Source organism: Ambystoma mexicanum, chromosome 7q (assembly GCF_040938575.1).
Source record: "Ambystoma mexicanum isolate Mex_15411 chromosome 7q, UKY_AmexF1_1, whole genome shotgun sequence".
NCBI classification, from domain to species: domain Eukaryota; kingdom Metazoa; phylum Chordata; class Amphibia; order Caudata; family Ambystomatidae; genus Ambystoma; species Ambystoma mexicanum.
This window is the reverse complement of record NC_090941.1, coordinates 980,957,760-980,977,891: the sequence shown is the minus strand read 5'-3', so window position 1 is coordinate 980,977,891 and position 20,132 is coordinate 980,957,760.

The following is a 20,132-nucleotide window of genomic DNA, read 5'->3' as shown; positions in this document are numbered from 1 at the left end:
GCTACTGAAGTACCTGTTATCAGGGTCAAATAGAAGAGATGTCCAAATAGTGGATCACTAAATATTAAACTGTAGAGATGCCCAGCGAAATGAGATACCTTATTGCTTCAATGAACCTCAAATGCAAATAAAAGGGAAAGTATTCTCCTCGGGAGAATGGGTTGATGGAATAATGGGATGCAAAGCAAAGGCAGAAGCGTCTGCATCAATAGAGGTGGTAAAAAAACACAGATAAAATGTACTGTGAAGAATGGAAACAAATTGCCAAGTTTTTAACATGGGTGAATGATGAAGGAGGATCACTACCCATAACTACAATCCAAGCACCAAAGTTATGCTTTAGAAATAATGGTTCTGTAAAACTTGGCAAAAATGAAGTGTGCAAACGCATTATGGATTTATCAGGTATGAAAGTTGGCACAGCTGTACTCATGGACGACTATTGGGCCCATGGTATAAGAGCTAATATGCAGCTTCCACCTAACTAGGGTGGCATATGTTCAATAATAATAATGAATTCACCATCATTGTTAATACTGCAAAGTGAGCTTCAAATTGGGACTTTTTCTTCAATGGCACTCAATAGGAAGAAAAGACCCATAGGCCTAATGCACACGAAAAGAACTAACTACTTCTCAGAGAAGGCCAATACTTAATTCAATGAAATACCAGATGAGCATACATTATTTGGTAAAACAACATCGTTCTTCACATCCTTTCTAATGCCTGGCCTGTAAGTGGCAGCTAATGCACAATGGATCCAAATAACTAGATGGGAACTGTTACAAACTATTAATGCCACAGTGAAAGGCTTCAATGCCAACAAAGCTGAGTTAAGAGCGGTCAGACTGATGACCCTGCAGAACAGATATGGTCTGGACCTCCTCACAGGTATGGAGGGAGAAGTGTGCGCAAAGATAAGCCCAGGTTTCTGTAGGTATGTACCTTTCACGATGAGGAGAATGGGACCTTGACAGAGGCCATATACTCCTTGCAAGAGCTGCCCGATAAAATGGAACAGGAAGTGGATGACATAGAGGATGAGAGCTAGTTCAGTTATCTGTTCTTCTGGATGCCTACCTGGTTGATAGACACTTTCAAAATACTGTTGGCAATCCTGGTACTGGTCCTGACAGCTTTTTGCATCCTGTGAATAGCAATAGACCAATGTAAAAAGGCTGACAAAAAGGCACTTGAAATGACAATAATGGTTAATGTGGGTGACAATGAACATCAGTACACTAAAACTGATGACGAACATTACGCTCACATGTACCCATTGGGTCATCCAGTTGGACTACCTGGGGCATTGTTTATATGTCCAGAAGATACCCAAAACTAAACTGAGCGCTGGATGAAGTGTGGCGAGAATGGCGAGTGCTGGTTTATTACATGCGGCCCAGTGGAATACGTACCACAAGGAGGTAGCTTGAGGGTGGTCCCCAATATGTGCCTACCCAAGGATGGCTATAATACAATGAGAAAAAAAAGAAGAAGCTGTCGATGACTCGACCAGAGGGGGAGAATTTAAAGGTGTAAATGAATCTGCCATTACCATCTTTTACCCCCAGTACGTACAGGCACCGAGCAGGTGAGAAAAGATATAAGCTGAGACAGCCTTACTCCATTCCTGAGATATAAAGATGACACGCGCGCATGCGCTGAAAGTAGAATCCACAAGCGTACATTTAAACAGGCAGTGCATATTTTGACTGCCATAAGAATTAGTTAGTTAAAATGCCATTAGTGTAGAATTAAAATGAGATAATAACAGAAGCATACAGTGTGCTAAAAGTTCATGGAGGAGCTAGGATTCCAGCATACAATCAATAGGGTCTCACTACATTGGTAAAGGGAAAGTGTTAAAGTGACAGGGGCAAGATGCTGCATACACTTACAGGGACTTCATACATCCCAGAAAAATGTTAAGCAAGCCTGGAAGAACCACACAGTGCTCAGGAGCATGAAATGCAAGGCTACAATATAAGATAAGCACTGCAGGGCACAGAGAATTTGTTTGCAAACTGGCCAGTGTGCAGCAATTAAATTTAATGAGCTTCAGTGAAGGGCAGACAGCCTTTTATGTCGAGGTGCAAGGATGAGCAATGAAAAATAAGCGGCCTCGTTGACATAATGATGGATGCAGCCAGACAATCTGTGCATTCAGCGGTAACTAAATTCTGAATAAAATAGAGATATTCAAAGTTGAAACATGGTCTTGAGGTGCACATCATGAAAACTGCAGTTTGTCAAGTGTCGTCTAATTAAATGAGCACACCTTCTGTACTAGACTGAGGAAGGAGATGACTCAGTAAGTAGCCTTGCATTCTCAGACATATCAGTGAGATAACAAGAGCCTGTAGTTAATTGAAAATTATAAGTGGCACACTGAGCTCTCTATCTTCATTATAACAAACTTCATATATTTCACACCTGGAAGGTATAAGGTTGAGCATAGTCTGTGCCAAACAATGGGAATTCTAGCCTATGAAACAAAACGAAAGTGATGCAAGTGCATGTGATATCTAAAATGGGTTGGCCAGTACGAAAAGGAAACCTCCAATCCTGAGTATTCCAGTTATAGGAAATATATGGATTCTAGTGGTGCAAACCAATGGAAGGTAGACATGGGTTTTGCAGTTTGCTTGTCATGATGACATCATTAATGATGAGTTTTGTCTTTAAAATAATTGTCCAGCAATAAAGCAATGGGGAAAACTGGGTGAAGTCTTCCTGTGGATTTTTATGTTTTCCTCCCAGCTTGTTGTGTACTTTGAATAAAGAGCTGGGATTACCTAGCATTAAACATGTATTCATCCTCTTTATTGGCAGTTGCCAGTTAGTGGGCCGAGTTATGTTTTTGGGCCCAGATTACGCCAGGATTCAGGAGGAGGTGGTTCGCCATCATCCAGCGGTCAATTTCTGAGAGGCAGGAGGCGAGGTCAGGGTAGGAATCTTGAAAATTATCTGGGTGTCATCAGTGTAATTGTAGCAAGTAAGGTGATATGAGCCGATGAGTGCAGGTAGGGGGCTTTGGTAAAGGTTATAGAGGTGAGGGGACAGGGAGGCCCCGTTTGTGGGAACCCTTTGGAGACCAGGCGGGGGAAGAGGAGAAGGGTGGGAGGAGCATGATTTGTGAGCAGTTAGCAAGAAAGGAGGAGATCCTTCTTAGAGCAGAATCCCTGATACCTAGAGAGTAGAGACGGTCCCTTAGGATGGAGTGGTCGATAGTGCCAAAGGCAGCCAAAAGGTGGAGGAGGATGAGTGCAGTACAGCCTTCTGAGTCTACCATTCTTTTCATGTCATCCCAAATAGAGACTAGGGAAGTTTGCATTTGTCGGAGGTGTCTGAATCCGGACTGGGCTTCGTCGAGTAGGCAATTGGATTCTGCGAAGAGGCAGAGCTGGATGTATGCCGTGCGGTCTAAAAGTTTGGCAATGAAGCAGGTGTTTTTAAAAAAATCATTCTTTATTAAAGCACTTGGTATCACATCTTATACAAACAAAATAGAAATATCATAGAAGCCGTCAATCAAACCAGTAGGACAGTTGACAACATACATAGAGCATAAGGAGACATAAGAATGTACAAGAAATGGTGGGATCGTCAGGCAAAGTTAAACAGTAAGTAGGGCCAATGTACTGAGGGAGTAAACAATAGTCACATACTAATCAAGGGGGGCATCATCGTTTGTGGGCAGTAAGTAGGACTTGAAGTGTTGCCAAATGTCTACCAGGTGATTCCCATGAAGCTGCATAGCGGGCCATTGTTCTTCAGTGTCACTTGACCAAATAACTGCATGTAGCGACTGCTCAATCGTTGACACTGTGGTTTTGGGCCAAAGTAACAGTATGCAGCGCACTGCCCGTAGCAAGCATAGACTAGCGAGCTTGGGCATATGCCCTGTCAGATCTTCAAATACCTGGAAAAGGCATTGCAGGGGGGTGGCATCCAGCCTACAACCAAACATTTCAGCAAGGGTAGCACATACATCCTGCCAGTACCCATCAAGCTTTGGACAACTCCACACCATGTGAAAGTAACCAGCGTCATCTTCCTGCACCTGGGGCAACAGCTTGCCCTTGTTCGGGAGAAGAGGTGCAGTTTGACCAGGGTGTAGGGATACCTGTGAAGAACTTCAAGTTGTATGCGGTGGAACCTGGAGTTGTACGAGACCTCACAGGTTTCTGTGCACATATCGCTCCAGATCTCGGCAGTGATGTCTAAATTATTGTCACATGCCCATTTCAATCGGGTTTTGGTGGCGGCCGCATGAGCATGGCCTTGAACCAGACCATATAGAGACAATTCCCCGGGTACCATGTGCATCCATAATACATTTTTGTCGTTGGCAGGTGCAACCAGAAACTCCACCCATAACCCCTTGAATTTCCTGCGCAACCCAGTGTAGCAAAGCCATTGCAAAGATGTGTGGTGTGTAAGCCCGGGTATATCTTCAGCAGCAATAAAGTTCCCATCTATATATATGTTCCCCAACAAGCCAAACCGGTTATGTACCCACAGCTGCTCTGTAGCGATGTCTACCTTGGGGATGGACAGAATGTAGTTCCATGAAAGGGAAGCCACTGTGAAAGGGGTGGGCCACACCAAGGAGTTTCCACACTTTACACCAGGGCAAAGCAGTCACACTTGCAGGGTCGAATGGGCAGGGCTCTGCAAACAGCAAACCAGAAAGCTGTGTTTTGTGCTTGTGCTGCCAGCCAGTATATCCTGAAATCGGGGGCAGCAAACCCGCCCTGTGTGTAGGGCATAGACAGTGTTTCCCATTTGAGGCGTACTGATCCAGAATGCCACATAAAAGTATTAGTGCTGACGACCAGTTCTTTGAAAACGTCACTCCAGGCCATAGCAGAATATTTTGAAAAAAATAAAGGAGTTTTGAAAGGACTAGCATTTTGAGCAAGGGTATTTTACCCACAGTGGCCACTGGCAATTGCACCCAAGCCTTAAGCTTAATTGTGAGGTGTGGCATGTATGCAGCGTAGTAACGATCAAGCAAGGTAGTGTGATGCCTAGTTACTGTGATCCCTAAGTATCTCATCTCCCATGGGCACCAGGAGAAGCCAAGTAAGTCGTGTGGCTCAGACGCTGCATCCGTCAAGGGGAAGATTTCTGACTTGACGCAGTTGACACAGGGACCAGAGAGTTATTCAAAAGCGAGAACGTCCTGCATAATTGGGGTCAAGTGGAGCTGAGGTTCCCTCACATAGAGTATCACATCATCTGCATAAAGAGATATGATTTGGGTACGCCAGACAGTTGAATACCCCTGTGCCTGCGTTTGTGTCTAATTAAGTCTGCCAGTGGCTCTATAACTATGGCATACAGCAGGGGCGATAAGGGGCAGCCCTGATGTGTGCCCCTGGCTATGTGAAATGGTGTTGAGAGCATCCTGTTTGATGTGACTCTAGCAGATGGAGAGGCATAGAGTAGCCACACCCATAACACAAAACTGGGGGCAAAGTTACATTTATACAAACAGCATACATAAATTGACAAAAGACCGAGTCAACAGCCTTTTGTATGTCAAGTGTTGCTGCCACCGCCTGGGCTGTAGGATCTATCTGAGCAAGAATTTTAAATAGTCTGCATAAATTGAACGCTGTGGAATGCCCAGGGATGAAGCCTGGTGGTCAGAGTGAATTATGTGAGGTGTGTATGCTGTCAAGCGAGTGGACACAATCTTAGCAAAGATCTTGACATCAGAGTATATCAGTGAGAGGGGACAGTAAGAGCCACGGTTTTCAGCAGGTTTGTTGGGCATTAGCAGTATCGAGAAGACCACTTATCGCATGGTGGGAGGGAGAGTTTACGACTCAAGGGCCTCGATCCACATCTTGCAAAGACAGGGAACCAAGACATTCTTAAAGTGTTTGTAAAATTCGGCGGTAAGGCCGTCAGGACCAGTTGCTTTATCGGTAGGTAAGGCATCAATAGCATGAGCAATGTTGTCAAGAGAGATGGGAAGATCTAGCTGAGCTCTAGCCTCTGCTGATAGCTCTGTGAGTGGGAGAGCCACAAAAAATCTGTTGCTATCAATGTGTTAAGAGCACCAGGTCCTGGGAACTCTAGCACCAAGCGGCCATGTTGGCCCATGCTCAACAGCGCCCCTCTACATGAGGCGGGTGTTTGAGATTGGGCAGTAGTTGGATGGAAGGAGGGGGTTAAGAGCAGGCTTTTCAAGTAGGGGCTTGACGTGAGAGGTTTTGAAAGCTATTGGGAAGTTGCCTGATGTGAGTGAATCATTAATTATCGATCTAGCAACGCTGCCTGCCCAGTTTGAGGATAGAATGTTCATGAGGAGAGATGGGGGGGGGGTCTCCAGGGGATCTGGCCGGGTGGCTACTGGATAATAGTTTCAGGAATTCTGGGTGAGAGGTGGGGGGGTGCGAGTTGAGGGTTGTACAGTCAGGAGGTCGAGGAGGCGACGGGGTGAATGTTGCTAATTTAGTGCTGATGGTATGGTGTGTTTCGATGGCAATGTTGTAAAAGTGGTCTGATAGAGCATTGCAGGGGGGAAAGTGGGGATAGAGCAGAGTGGAGCCTTGAATTCTACGATGATCCCATGGAGTTCCCTGCTAGGGTTATGGGAGTTAACTATTCCATAGAAAGATCTTTTTACTTTCCTAATTTTTGTTCTGTAGGCCCTGAACTGTCTGGCATGAATGGCTCTATTCTGGGACGTTGTTTGGATTCTAAATTTACACAAATACAGTCAATAATTGACAAGCTTTGTAGTGAGCTAAAGGTATTTTTCACTGTTGAGTCTAGTGGAAATCACTCATTTAGTTTCCTTATTCTACTAGTATGATCACACATACTAGCAACAAAGGGAGTGGTGCCAGCGAAACAAGAGGACAGGAATGTGGGCTTTCCATGCAAATAAAAAGACTAAATTTCTTTTCCACATCCTGTGCCACTCCCCCAGCCACCATGTTTCTTCTTTCAGGCCCCATCTTCCCTTTCCTCCTTACCCTGAAGTCCCACCACCACTAGAATTCCCACGAATGCCACCACTCTACCCCATCCCACTTGCTCCTGCCCACAACCCTTTACCTCTACTTCTCTGCTTCGGCTACCTCCCACTCTGGTGCCTCATCCATTCCTTGACCGCTATGGAAACAGAAAAGGGAGAATATCATTTTCTGTTTTCATGGTGACCAGTTTTGTTTTATGGGGAGTCTGCATGTGCGAGAGTTTCAGCACCTTGATGCCCTGGGCCTTTGGTCTACGCTTTATAAGTACTCCATACATACATATGCAAAGCCGATTTACCATTTTAAAAAAAACCCGGATGTCGGCCCAGTGTATTAATAGCCATAACCAGCTCGACATGGGACAGGCTTCGTTGGTAGCAGCCCTGAGCTCTATCTGAGTACCTCGCAAGGCTTGGGCTGGTGCGTCATTACTACTGAGGCCTGCCCCAGGCCTCAGTGCTTAACACTATTGCAATACAGCTGCCATATCTCTGTATGGCTACAGTTTTATCATTTCTTTTACAACCCAACTCTGATCTACCAGAGCTATTTTTTCAATGTCCTCCAATTGTGACCCAAATGTAGCGTTAATATCCCCTATTGTGAGCTTACTAGGCAGACAACCATCCAAAATCATAACACGCATCATCCTGTAGCAAGTCCAATAACTCACTTAAAGCATAGAGATTGTCTTGACTAGGCAAGTTTTTTATTTGTTTGTGGAACTGCAATGAAAGAATTGACAATATTTTGTAGACCTCTGAGGTAAATCCCTTCATACACATTATATTAGGAGACTCAACATGGAGTTCCTCACAGGGCCCTTGTAGTGTTTTATCTTGCCATAGGCTATGGGCCCTATAGGGGCATTGCTTGTTATTCTTAAATGTCCGTTTATCAAAAGTGGTGAATTTTTCTATCACAGCAGTCTCTACCGGTCACAGTTCTTAAAATGCTAAAATATCAAATATTGAATCCATTCAAACCAGTCAGGATCTCCCATTTCTTTAACTGATTCTCCTCTGGGCCATGATACACACAGGCCTTCTTCTCTTTGTTTGTTTGTTCTGAGTGTGTTCCCCTCTACTTCTGCCCCCGCCTCAATAACCTCAGTGTGGATTTGCATATAAGCAAGCTTTGACCACAATAGGGTATTATCTCATTTTTCATAAGGCTGGCCTCTAGTTGGTAAACGTGTTTCTTAGCCTAACATATCACAATTTTGTGCAGAATGAAGCCTTATCTGTGATCAATACTTTATGACAATAGGATGGTGAAGGATTTCTGCATGTCTCATACGTATGCCTTTCTGGTGGGCTTTGGGTGCATAATGTTTCAATTGGATTGGAGAATACCCATCCGCGAATTGTACAGCTTGCTTCATTTGTAATAGATCACACTGACTATAACCCATTTCTCGATCAATTGCCTTAAATTGGGCCGTTGAGCATATTTTGAAATAGTTCCTTTATTCAATTTTTCTTTTTTGTCTGATTAATTGAATGACCCCATCATGTATTTCACTGTTAAAACACATCCTTGAGGGGCTTATTTGTATAATAAACTTGTTAAGCTGATTCTTGGGAATTGTGATTTTTGACATTAGCTCCTGTTTCAAAATCTGTTTGTCTTGAGGTTAGTTACATTTCTTAAAGATTTACTCTCTTTGATTTAACATGCTTTGGTTTCCGTACTTAAAGCTCATGTCTCTAACCTTAAGCAAATCAAGACAATTGGTATTTAATAAAAAAATTGAAAACATTGAAACCGGAAGTGATTTAGTGCAGATAAAAAAACAAAATTTAAACAAGGAATGAAGTGCATGAATATCTAATGTTGTCATGCCTGGATTGTCAATCGACATCTTCAATTTTATCAAGGGAGGCAACTTTGTTACATAAGGTTATAGAACTAGGGGGGGGGTCAACATTCCCAGGTTTGGGCAGGTTGATCGAATATTTCAAATTGGGGGAATTGTCTGCCCTTTTTCCCCCTGGCATTCCCAGGTTTGAATTTGGGGGTCTACTGAAATAATTAAGAGGAAAAGCCTTTAAAGCAGAATTAGGGCAATCTATGTATTCCCTGTTTTCCAGGATGTTGTGCACCATCTCAGATTGTCTAAATGTTACTGTTACACAGACACCTTTCATATGCTTCCTGCTTGGGTGGGATCCTCCTCCATATGCTTCCTGCTTGGGTGGGATCCTCCTCCATATGTTTCCTGCTTGGGTGGGATCCTTCTCCATATGTTTCCTGCTCGGGTGGGAACCCCTTTCATATGCTTCCTGCTTGAGTGGGATCCTCCTCCATATGTTTCCTGCTTGGGTGGGATCCCTTTTCATATGTTTCCTGCTCGGGTAGGATCCCCTTTCATATGTTTCCTACTCGGGGGATTTCCGTCTCCCTATGTTTCCTGCTCAGGGGGGATCCCCCTCCATATGTTTCCTGCTCCACCCCTACATATGTTTCCTGCTCAGGTGGGATCCCTTTTCATACATATGTTTCCTGCTTGAGTGGGATCCCCCTCCATATGTTTCCTGCTCGGGTAGGATCCCCTTTCATATGTTTCCTGCTCGGGTGATATCCGTCTCCATATGTGTCCTGCTCAGGTGGGATCCCCTTTCATATGTTTCTTGCTCAGGTGGAATCCCCCTCCATATGTTTCCTGCTCCACCCCTACATATGTGTCCTGCTCAGGTGGGATCCCCTTTCATATGTTTCCTGCTCAGGTGATATGCGTCTCCATATGTTTCCTGCTCAGGTGATATGCGTCTCCATATGTTTCCTGCTCAGGTGATATGCGTCTCCATATGTTTCCTGCTCAGGTGGAATCCCCCTCCATATGTTTCCTGCTCCACCCCTACATATGTTTCCTGCTCAGGTGGAATCCCCCTCCATATGTTTCCTGCTCCACCCCTACATATGTGTCCTGCTCAGGTGGGATCCCCTTTCATATGTTTCCTGCTCAGGTGATATGCGTCTCCATATGTTTCCTGCTCGGGTGGGATCCCCCTCCATATGTTTTCTGCTCCACCCCTACATATGTTTCCTGCTCAGGTGGGAACCCCTTTCATATGTTTCCTGCTCGGGTGGGATCCCCCTCCATATGTTTCCTGCTCCACCCCTACATATGTTTCCTGCTCAGGTGGGAACCCCTTTCATATGTTTCCTGCTCGGGTGGGATCCCCCTCCATATGTTTTCTGCTCAACCCCTACATATGTTTCCTGCTCAGGGGGGAACCCCTTTCATATGTTTCCTGCTCGGGTGGGATCCCCCTCCATATGTTTTCTGCTCCACCCCTACATATGTTTCCTGCTCAGGGGGGAACACCTTTCATATGTTTCCTGTTCGGGTGGGATCCCCCTCCATATGTTTCCTGCTCCACCCCTACATATGTTTCCTGCTCAGGTGGGAACCCCTTTCATGTTTCCTGCTCGGGTGGGATCCCCCTCCATATGTTTCCTGCTCCACCCCTACATATGTTTCCTGCTCGGGTGGGATCCCCCTCCATATGTTTTCTGCTCCACCCCTACATATGTTTCCTGCTCAGGTGGCTACCCCTTTCATATGTTTCTTTCTCGGGTGGGATCCCCCTCCATATGTTTCCTGCTCCACCCCTACATAGTTTTCCTGCTCGGGTGGGAACCCCTTTCATATGTTTCCTGCTCGGGTGGGATCCCCCTCCATATGTTTCCTGCTCCACCCCTACATATGTTCCTGCTCCAACACAGTCTGACACCAAAGACATTGAGGGTGCGGGAGTGGAAGTGTGTGTGTGCGTGCATGCATGCATGCGTATGTGTTTAAAATGCTCTCCCAGTTCTCAGTCCAGATCTCTCCCAGCAACTTCACAAACTAAACAGTAGGTGTGCAGGCTCCTGTTTAAGAGTATCTGCATCTTCTTCCTGCTTTCTCCAGCTACCTCCTAATACAGTCTCAGGTTTAAGGGGTCCCACACCATTCTTCCTGCTTTCATGTTGGCAAGCATCCTCCTGGGTCTCAGCTTTGGACCTGTGCCTGTTGGAGGGCTCTGTACGTGGCATTGCAATGGAGCTGGCCATCAATCAAAGCTGGCTTTCAACCAAAGCCTGGTTTAGCAGGAAGACTAGAAGTCTTGACAGAATTCTCATTAGGGCTCTTATCACCCCCTGTCACAAGTTACTGGTTCTCCAACCATCTAGACGTGTCCCTTTTTACCCCCTTAGCATCACACCACATGTCTTGTTCGCAAATGACTAAGCTGCCCTAGCTAATGCCCTTTCTTTTAAGCATCTCCTGCCCTTGCTCAGTGTCTCAATGCAAGCTCTTTTCTCCTCGTCTTTTAGCTCGGGGTCTGCAACCCTTGGCTCTCCATATGTTTTGGACTACACTTCCCATCAGCCCTAGCTAGCTTAGACAATGGTGAGGGATCAAGGGAGTCATAGTCCAAAACATCTTGCGAGCCACAATTTGCAGACACCTGTCCAAAGTGTACCCCTTTGGTGTCTTAGGGTTCACCAGCTTCTCCTTCCTGATTATCCACCTGTCCCCCAATGGAAGGTCATCATCCTCCTCTTTAACAATATTCCACTCCTTAGCCACACCCCTATCTACCATCTCCCTCTACTCTTTAGATGTTACTCCACTTCTTTTCATCACTCATTCTACCACCTCCCCTTTAGCTTCTTCTTTTTCCTCCATGTTTCCCATTTACTTTTCTTTTTGAATGCCTTCTTCACCTTCTGGACATTTCTCAACTCCTTTACTTCTTTCAACAACTCTTCCACCAACTCTTATGTCTTTTCTCTATCTTCTCCTTTCTGGCCCACCACAGCTTCCTTTTGCTTCTCCTCCAATAACCTCATTCTATACCCCTGAGGGTATTTCTCTATTTTTCTCCCCAGCCTTCTGGGTCTCTCTCCTCCCATACAATTGGGTCTTTTTCTTCATCTTTCAACCTCCTACAAAGACTCTCCTTTCCCAGCCTCCTGAGATACTCTGTTCCAAGCATTCTGGTATACGCTCCTCTGCGCCTTTTGTATCCCTCTGCAATAGCTCAATGGGTCTTCTTTTGCGCTCTCTGCAACCTCCTTGTGAGACTCTCTTTCACCAGCCTTCTGGGATTCCCTCCCCTCCTAGCTTTTGGACCTCTCCTGCTCCAGGCGGTCTGGGTCCACTCGTGCCCTTCTGGGCCTTTCTCTCACAAGGCCCTTGTTTTTTAATTTCCTAGCCAACTCGAGTTTCTGTCTGTCCCATGTCTCAGGGGTGTCTCTTTTCTCAGCCTTCTCTTAATTTCCATCTCAAGGATCTGCCATTCCTGGTTTAGGACTACTTCATCGAAAATATTTGACCTTTTCCAATTTTCCCTAATTTATTTGGGTCTTTTTTTGGTCAAAGATGCGGGGGGGATACCCCCCGCACCCTTCCTCCACCTACCCCCACCTTAACCTATTCCGTTACCCCTCCCTATATATTGATTTTATTTAATTTGACTGAACAAACAATCAAATTAAAAAGGTCAAATGTTTTTTGATCAAGTATGCTAATGGCCCATTCCCTGCTCTCCTAGATGCACCCTGTAGCTTCCTGTCAACTTCTAACCCCAGAATTTCCCTGCTAGGCAAATCAGGATTGTTTGAGGGGAAAAAAAACAAAAAAGAGAGTTTTGCAATAGAAATGTTAATGTAAAACAGGTGTGAGACATTTACTAGCATTAAATCAGTACTTCTGATAGAGATATTATCATTCTGGAACACAGATTCTTTAACAATGGGTGTGGCATTTGTTAAACAAGCAATCCAATTATGTGGAAACATGTAAAGGAGGGGAATCAAGGGATAATTTTCTGAAGAACCAACTTAAATTAAAGCCTCACAAGAACAAGCCATTTTTTAGAGAGGTACTCGATATTTCTGTAGAGAAAACACATTTAAGGGAGATTTAAAGGTGGATTAAATTCCAAATGATGTGATAGACAGACATTTGTATAGAAGCATGTCTTGCCTGTGAGAGGGGGCAGATATCCCTGGGACTTAAAGAGATAGTCCAGTAAAAAATGTTATTTAAAAAATAGATAGGCAACATTAAAAAAAAAATACCAGCACTTTTTTTTTTTAAACTTCCTGCCAGCTGTAGTAAACAAAAGCTACCGCTGGATGGCTTTTCCTTCATTGGTGCTGTACGCGGAGGACGGGGACCAGAGACCAGAGCAGGAAAGCTGCAGCTGAATCTCGGTAAGTGCTATTTATTTTTTTTTTAAAATAAGCACTAGCTGCGTTTTTTTTTTCTAAGTTTTCCGGGCTTGAGGTGCCCGGAAAACTTACAAATAAAACCGCAGCTTTAAAAACGTTGTATTTATGTTTGCGGTCGCTTTTGAAGCGACCGCAAACATAAATACAACGTTGTGTTTGAAAACGCTGCAGTTTTTCTTTCCAAGTTTCTCAGGCTCCTCCGGCTCGCAGGAGCCTGAGAAACTCGGAAAGAAAAACCGCAGCGTTTTCAAACACAACCGCGTTGTGTTTCTGCCTGCTGTGGCTATCACTTTGGGTCTCTGGAGACCCAAAGTGAAAGCCAAGGCAGGCAGAAACACAACGCGGTTGTGTTTACATGCCGCAGTGTTTCTGCCTACAGCTGATTTCCCATTTGGGGCTCTCGGGCTCCCCACGGGGGGCCCGAGAGCCCCAAATGGGAAATGCTAAATGCTGCAGTGTTTCTGCCTAAATTTGCTTTCCCATTTGGGGCTCTCGAGCCCGAGAGCCCCAAATGGGAAAGCAGATTTAGGCAGAAACACAACCGCGTTGTGTTTCTGCCTGCCTTGGCTTTCACTTTGGGTCTCCGGTGCTCCCTGCGGGGGTTGCGTGATCAGTTTCTGCAGCAAAAGAACAATCGCTTTCAGCCTCGTTCCAGCGTTGGCAGCTGCCGTGGAGACTACAGGCAAGCAGAGTCAGGCGGTTACACCGACTTCCGGGTCACGTGACGGCGTCCCAATCACGTGATGCCGTTCATGCTCCTCTGATTGGGAAACGAGACAGATAAAAGCAGCGACAGCACAAGCGGTCTTTGCTTCACAGCTGTTCCAGTGACACTGTTCGGCGTTTTGATCCATTCGCAACTTACCTTGATTTCACGGATTTACGGACTACGGCTTACAAACTCGGACTTCTTATTGGACACTCCTTGGCACTGTCATCTCGTCTTCACGTCCTCCCGGCTTCATCGGACTACGGCTTGTTTCACGGACTTCTTCTGCTCAACCCTATTGACTGTCCTTGAATCACAAACTACTCCTTGCACTCAGGTGTGTGCGGTTGGCATTTCCTCAGTTCGGCTGCAGCTGCTGCTCACGCTCCCTCCTCACAAGCATCCCGGGCCAGGTTACAGTATTGGGTAATCCTTTTTTTGGTAAGAGAACTCCCTTTTGTTTCTGCCTGTTAATACTAACTGTGCTTGCCTGTGCTAATACCTGGTTTTGTTACAGCGGCCTTGGGGATATCGGCACAGCGTGGTTGCAGCAATTCTTTATCCACACCTGTGGCCTCAAGGACCGCACAGAGAGTATATTTATACCTCTCTGTGGGGAACTTGGGGAAGACTGTGAAGCCATTTTGTCATTTTGAGTATGGAGGGTTCAGCGGATGACCCCGTGGCCGCTTTTGTACAGGCAATTACAGTACAACGGGCAGACATGGCAGCAGCCAATACTGCCATACACCAACGCCTTGATTCAATTCAGAGCACCCAACATCCCTTACTCGCTGATTCGGAATTCGGGGATTCCACGGTTCAACCCTCAACTTCACACCCCCTTGCACCCAATGTCACACCACAATCCCTGTAGTGATCCCTACCCAATTTCCATTAGCAGCCCCAGAGAGATTCAATGGGGATTCTAGGAAGTTCTGCACGTTTCTCAACCAATGCAAGTTACATTTCTTGTGTAGGCCTTCGGCATTCCCGGATTCCACTACAAAAGCAGCCTTTACCCTTGGCGGGTACGGCTGCGGCTTGGGCCAACCCACTCCTTGAAAACGATAGCCCAACCCTTTATGATTTTGACTTACTAGTGGCAGAGATGACTCATGTTTTTGATACCAAGCATAAGGCTCAGTCCCGGGATCTTGAGTTACTAGACCTACACCAAGCAAAATCTTCACTCATAGAATACATCACTCGGTTTAATCAATTAGCAGTTGAACCTCATGGCCTGAGAATAAGAAGGCAGTTGTGTTTTATAGGGGGCTGAATAACACCATGAAGGACGCCATGGCAGTAGTCCCCTCCTTGCCTGCTCAGTACACTGAATTAGTGGACCTTGCCCTACAGATTGACGCTAGGCGATCAGAACGAAGAACCGAAGCCGGTTTCCCCAATGTTAGCCAGGCATCCTCGTCTGACTCGGCTAGCGAACCCATGCAAGTGGGTGGGATCCGGGGTCCCATCCCTCCCACAGAGAGGGAGCGCTGGAGAGTTGACAATGCTTGTTTCTATTGTGGCTTAAACGGGCATTTTGTCAAGACTTGTCCCCGACATCCCAAACTAAAGAACCAGGTTTTTCAGAGTGCTCGACCGTAGATCCGGGGACGGGCTCGAGCATCCCATGTTTTTCCCCGGAAACCAGACCAGCCTTTGGTCGTATTAGGCCTGTATTGGTACAGGCTGTTCTGAAACCCACGCTAGACATTTCACTCCCTGTCACTATAGTCATCGACTCGGGTGCTACTGGGAATTACATTGATGTCCTGTTAGCCACATCCTTGAACCTCCCATTGATTAACAAGTCCCGTCCAGAACCCGTTCAAGCGGTAGATGGCACTGCCGGTAGATGGCACTGCCCTAACCCACCAAGAATCTATCACCTTTGATTTAATTTCCATGCCTCAGTTTGGTCTGATCCTGGGTATCCTGTGACTGAAGGAACACAACCCGCTGATCGACTGGAAGTCGGGACAGGTAAATTTTGAGTCCGAGTTATGTCAAAACTTCTGTCTCCTCTCATCTGAAGGGGTTGGTTCGCCGTCACAGGCATTAGGTGCCATTGCTCGGATCTCCCTTGATGACAACGACGCCTCTCTTCTCGATTCACATCTAGTAGGGGCTGTCACTAGTGGGATTCCCACAGCGTATCATGACTTCCGAGAAGTGTTCGACCGGGGTTCTTTGGAGACACTTCCACCTCACCGCTCTTATGATTGTCCCAGCAATGTACTCCCTGACTCCCCGATACCCTCAGGCCGTATCTACTCGTTGTCCCTTGCAGAAGAGAAAATCCTGAAGGGATATATCCAGAAGGCCTTAGAACTGGGACATATCCATCCTTCCTCTTCTCCGGCCGCGAGCCCGATTTTTTTTGTCCCCAAAAAAGAGGACGATCTACGTCCCTGTGTGGATTACCGTCATCTAAATACCATCACAATAAAGAACAGGTATCCGATACCACTAATCACCCCGTTGTTGGACCACTTGACCAATGCCTCAATTTACACGAAGCTAGATTTACAGGGTGCCTACAATTTAATTAGGGTCCACAAGGGGGATGAGTGGAAAACGGCATTTTGTACTCGTTATGGACTGTATGAGTATACGGTCATGCCGTCCGGGCTCTGCAACGCACCGGCCACCTTTCAGCATTTCATGAACGATATATTCCACGACTTGCTGGACGTGTGCGTTGCGGTATACCTGGATGACATCCGCATATATTCACAGGACATGGAGCAGCACGTGAGGCATGTTCGGGAAGTTTTGTCCCGCCTCTGTCAGCAGTCCCTGTTTGCCAAGCTCGAAAAGTGCCAATTTCATGCCAGCGAGGTTGATTTTCTGGGGTTTCATATCACTCCGGGGGGGTTAGCCATGAACCAATCAAAGGTACGTGCTGTCTTGGACTGGCCCAGACCTGGTAACATCAAGGCACTGCAGTCTTTCCTAGGCTTTGTGAATTTCTATAGGCGTTTTATATATGGTTTCTCGTCTATTACAGCGCCCCTCACTGCCTTAACCAGTCCTAGTGTTCCCTTTCTTAGGTCTGAAGATCACCAAACGGCCTTTGAGGCACTGAAATCCTCTTTTACCACGGCCCCAGTCTTGAAGCATCCGGATCCGGAACTACCCTTTGTGGTGGAGGCTGATGCTTCCTCCTTTGCCCTGGGGGCCGTTCTGTCTCAGCGCTGCCCTGCCTCGGGTCTCTTACACCCTGTGGCCTTTCATTCCCGGAAATTTACGTCCACCGAGTGTCATTATACGGTGACAGAGAAAGAATTGTTGGCAATTAAGGATGCCTTTCAAGTATGGCGGCATCATCTCTTGGGTACCAGGCATCAGGTCACCGTATTCACTGATCACCGCAATCGTCAGGATTTGGCCTCTCTTAAGAGTCTCAACAGCCGCCAGGTACGCTGGCACCTATTCTTTGCCTCCTATGATTTCCTGATTAAACATCGGGCGGGACAAGAGCATGGGAAGGCGGATGCCCTATCACGTTCCCCCGGTGGAGTCTCTTTGCCCACCTTTCCAGAGACCATATTGGAAAAGAATCACGTCATCTGTCTCTGTACACCCCCGTTGTCTCTTTTGTTTCCGATCGTACCTGCGTGGCTCAAAACCCGGATCAACTGTCCGACTGCGATCCAGTGTTTTATCATGGTTTACCCTTTGTTCATAATGAACTAATGTTGCCCACAACGGATACCCGTAATCTTGCCCTTGAATGGTCCCATGACATAGCTATCAATGGTCATCCAGGTCAGGGACGTACACTAGCACTCCTCAAGCGCTGGTGCTGGTGGCCGTCCATGAAACGGGATGTCGAGTGCTATATGAACACCTGTTCGATATGCGCCCAGGGTAAACACCGTCGGGTCATCCCTTAGGCCTCTTACAACCATTACCTGTCCCTCCCAGGCCTTGGCACACCCTGACTATGAATTTTGTTACAGACCTGCCCCGTACCCAGGGTTTTGACACAATGTGGGTGGTTGTCGACTCATTTAGCAAGATGGCCCGCTTCATCCCTTGTTCAGGTGTCCCCTCTGATCCCGTTTTAGCTGGTCTTTTCTTTAAGTCCATCTTTTGTCTCTATGGTTTGCCCACCATTGTCATCTCTGATAGGGGCTCTCAGTTCACGTCTCGCTTTTGGCGAGCCTTAACGAAACTACTTTGTGTAGACACTCGTTACTCCTCGGCCTATCACCCGGAGACGGATGGCCAGACCGAGAGGGTGAACCAGTCTATGGAACAGTACTTGCACTGTCTTATTTTACAACATCAGAAGTCCTGGTTCAGTCTCCAACACCTTGCAGAGTTCGCATATAACAATGCCCCTCATTCCTCCACCGGACTCTCCCCGTTTTATGCCATGTATGGTCAACACCCCCGTACTTTGTCCGTCCCGGACCTCATGCTTTCTGGGAACCCAGCTGCTACAGCTTGTGTTCGGGACCTATCTGCTGTCCATTCTCACACCCTTGCTCACCTTCTTGAAGCCCAGGCCTCTCAGAAAGCGGCGGCTGACCGGAAAGGTGCCGCTGCCCCGTATATGCAGTTGGGGATAAGGTGTGGCTGTCCACTCGTCACCTCTGTTTACCCGTTTGTCATAAGTTGTTGCCACGGTTTGTAGGTCCCTATGTGGTCTCCAAGGTCATCAACCCTGCGGCCTACCGGCTTTCGGTTCCCATCTCATGGCGCATCCACCCTGTCTTCCACACCTCCCTGCTGAAGGTCTGTCCTGATCCTACCCGTCTTCGGAGGTCCCTCGCTCCTGTCCCTGTGGGTGGTCCGGATGAGTTCGAAATTTCCAGAATCCTGGGTTCTCGTATGTTTAAGGGGCATTTGCAATATTTGGTGGATTGGTTGGGGTATGGCCCGGAGGAGCGGTCCTGGGTCCCTGCTGCTGATGTACATGCCCCTCGCGCTTCGACCTGGATAACCCTTCCTGCCCACGTGGTCGTGGGCCTTTGGGGGGGGGCTCTGTCATGCCCAATACCCGGCCTCTCATTGATTCCCAAGCCTCACCTTCTCCCATTTCATTAAGTCATTCCACTACTCCCGCTAGTGCTTCCCCATCAGCTGGTAATGGCAACTCGCTTGTGTTGCGGGGGTTGCGTGATCAGTTACTGCAGCAAAAGAACAATCGCTTTCGACCTCGTTTGTCTCATTTCCGGCGTTGGCAGCTGCCGTGGAGACTACAGTCAGGCAGAGTCAGGCGGGTACACCGACTTCCGGGTCACGTGACGGCGTACCGAACACGTGATCCCGTTCATGCTCCTCTGATTGGGAAATGAGCCAGATAAAAGCAGCGACAGCACAAGCGGTCTTTGCTTCACAGCTGTTCCAGTGACACTGTTCGGCGTTTCGATCCATTCGCAACTTACCTTGATTTCACGGATTTACGGACTACGGCTTACGAACTCGGACCTCTTATTGGACACTCCTTGGCACTGTCATCTCGTCTTCACGTCCTCCCGGCTTCATGGGACTACGGCTTGTTTCACGGACTTCTTCTGCTCAACCCTATTGACTCCTTGAATCACAAACTACTCCTTGCACTCAGGTGTGTGCGGTTGGCATTTCTTCAGTTTGGCTGCAGCTGCTGCTCACGCTCCCTCCTCACAAGCATCCCTGGGCCAGGTTACAGTATTGGGTAATCCTTTTTTTGGTAAGAGAACTGTTTCTGCCTGTGATACTAACTGTGCTTGCCTGTGCTAATACCTGGTTTTGTTACAGCGGCCTTCAGGGATATCGGCGCAGCGTGGTTCCAGCAATTCTTCATCCACACCTGTGGCCGCAAGGACCGCACAGAGTATATTTATACCTCTCTGTGGGGAACTTGGGACGGAGGCCCCTATACTCTTCACGACAAGATCAAGTCTTGACAGCAACCAAGGAAGGTGCAAGCACTGGGCAAACTAGGTTGCTGGCTATGAGTCTTGCCAGAAGGGGAGCCAAAAGCAGGCTTTCCCTCTGTTCAATCTCAGTTAAAGTTGCTGCACGATGCCTTCCTGTAATCCACAGTTCTCACAGGTCTAGGAGTCGCTAACTTGGCAGTGAAAGCAGGGCCATTTCCACTGACAGTTGTTTTCGGATGTTACACCACATGTTCTGACTCAAAAGTAAAACTTGGAGGCCAGTCAGAAAGACGTCTTGATAAAACAAAGTGGTCA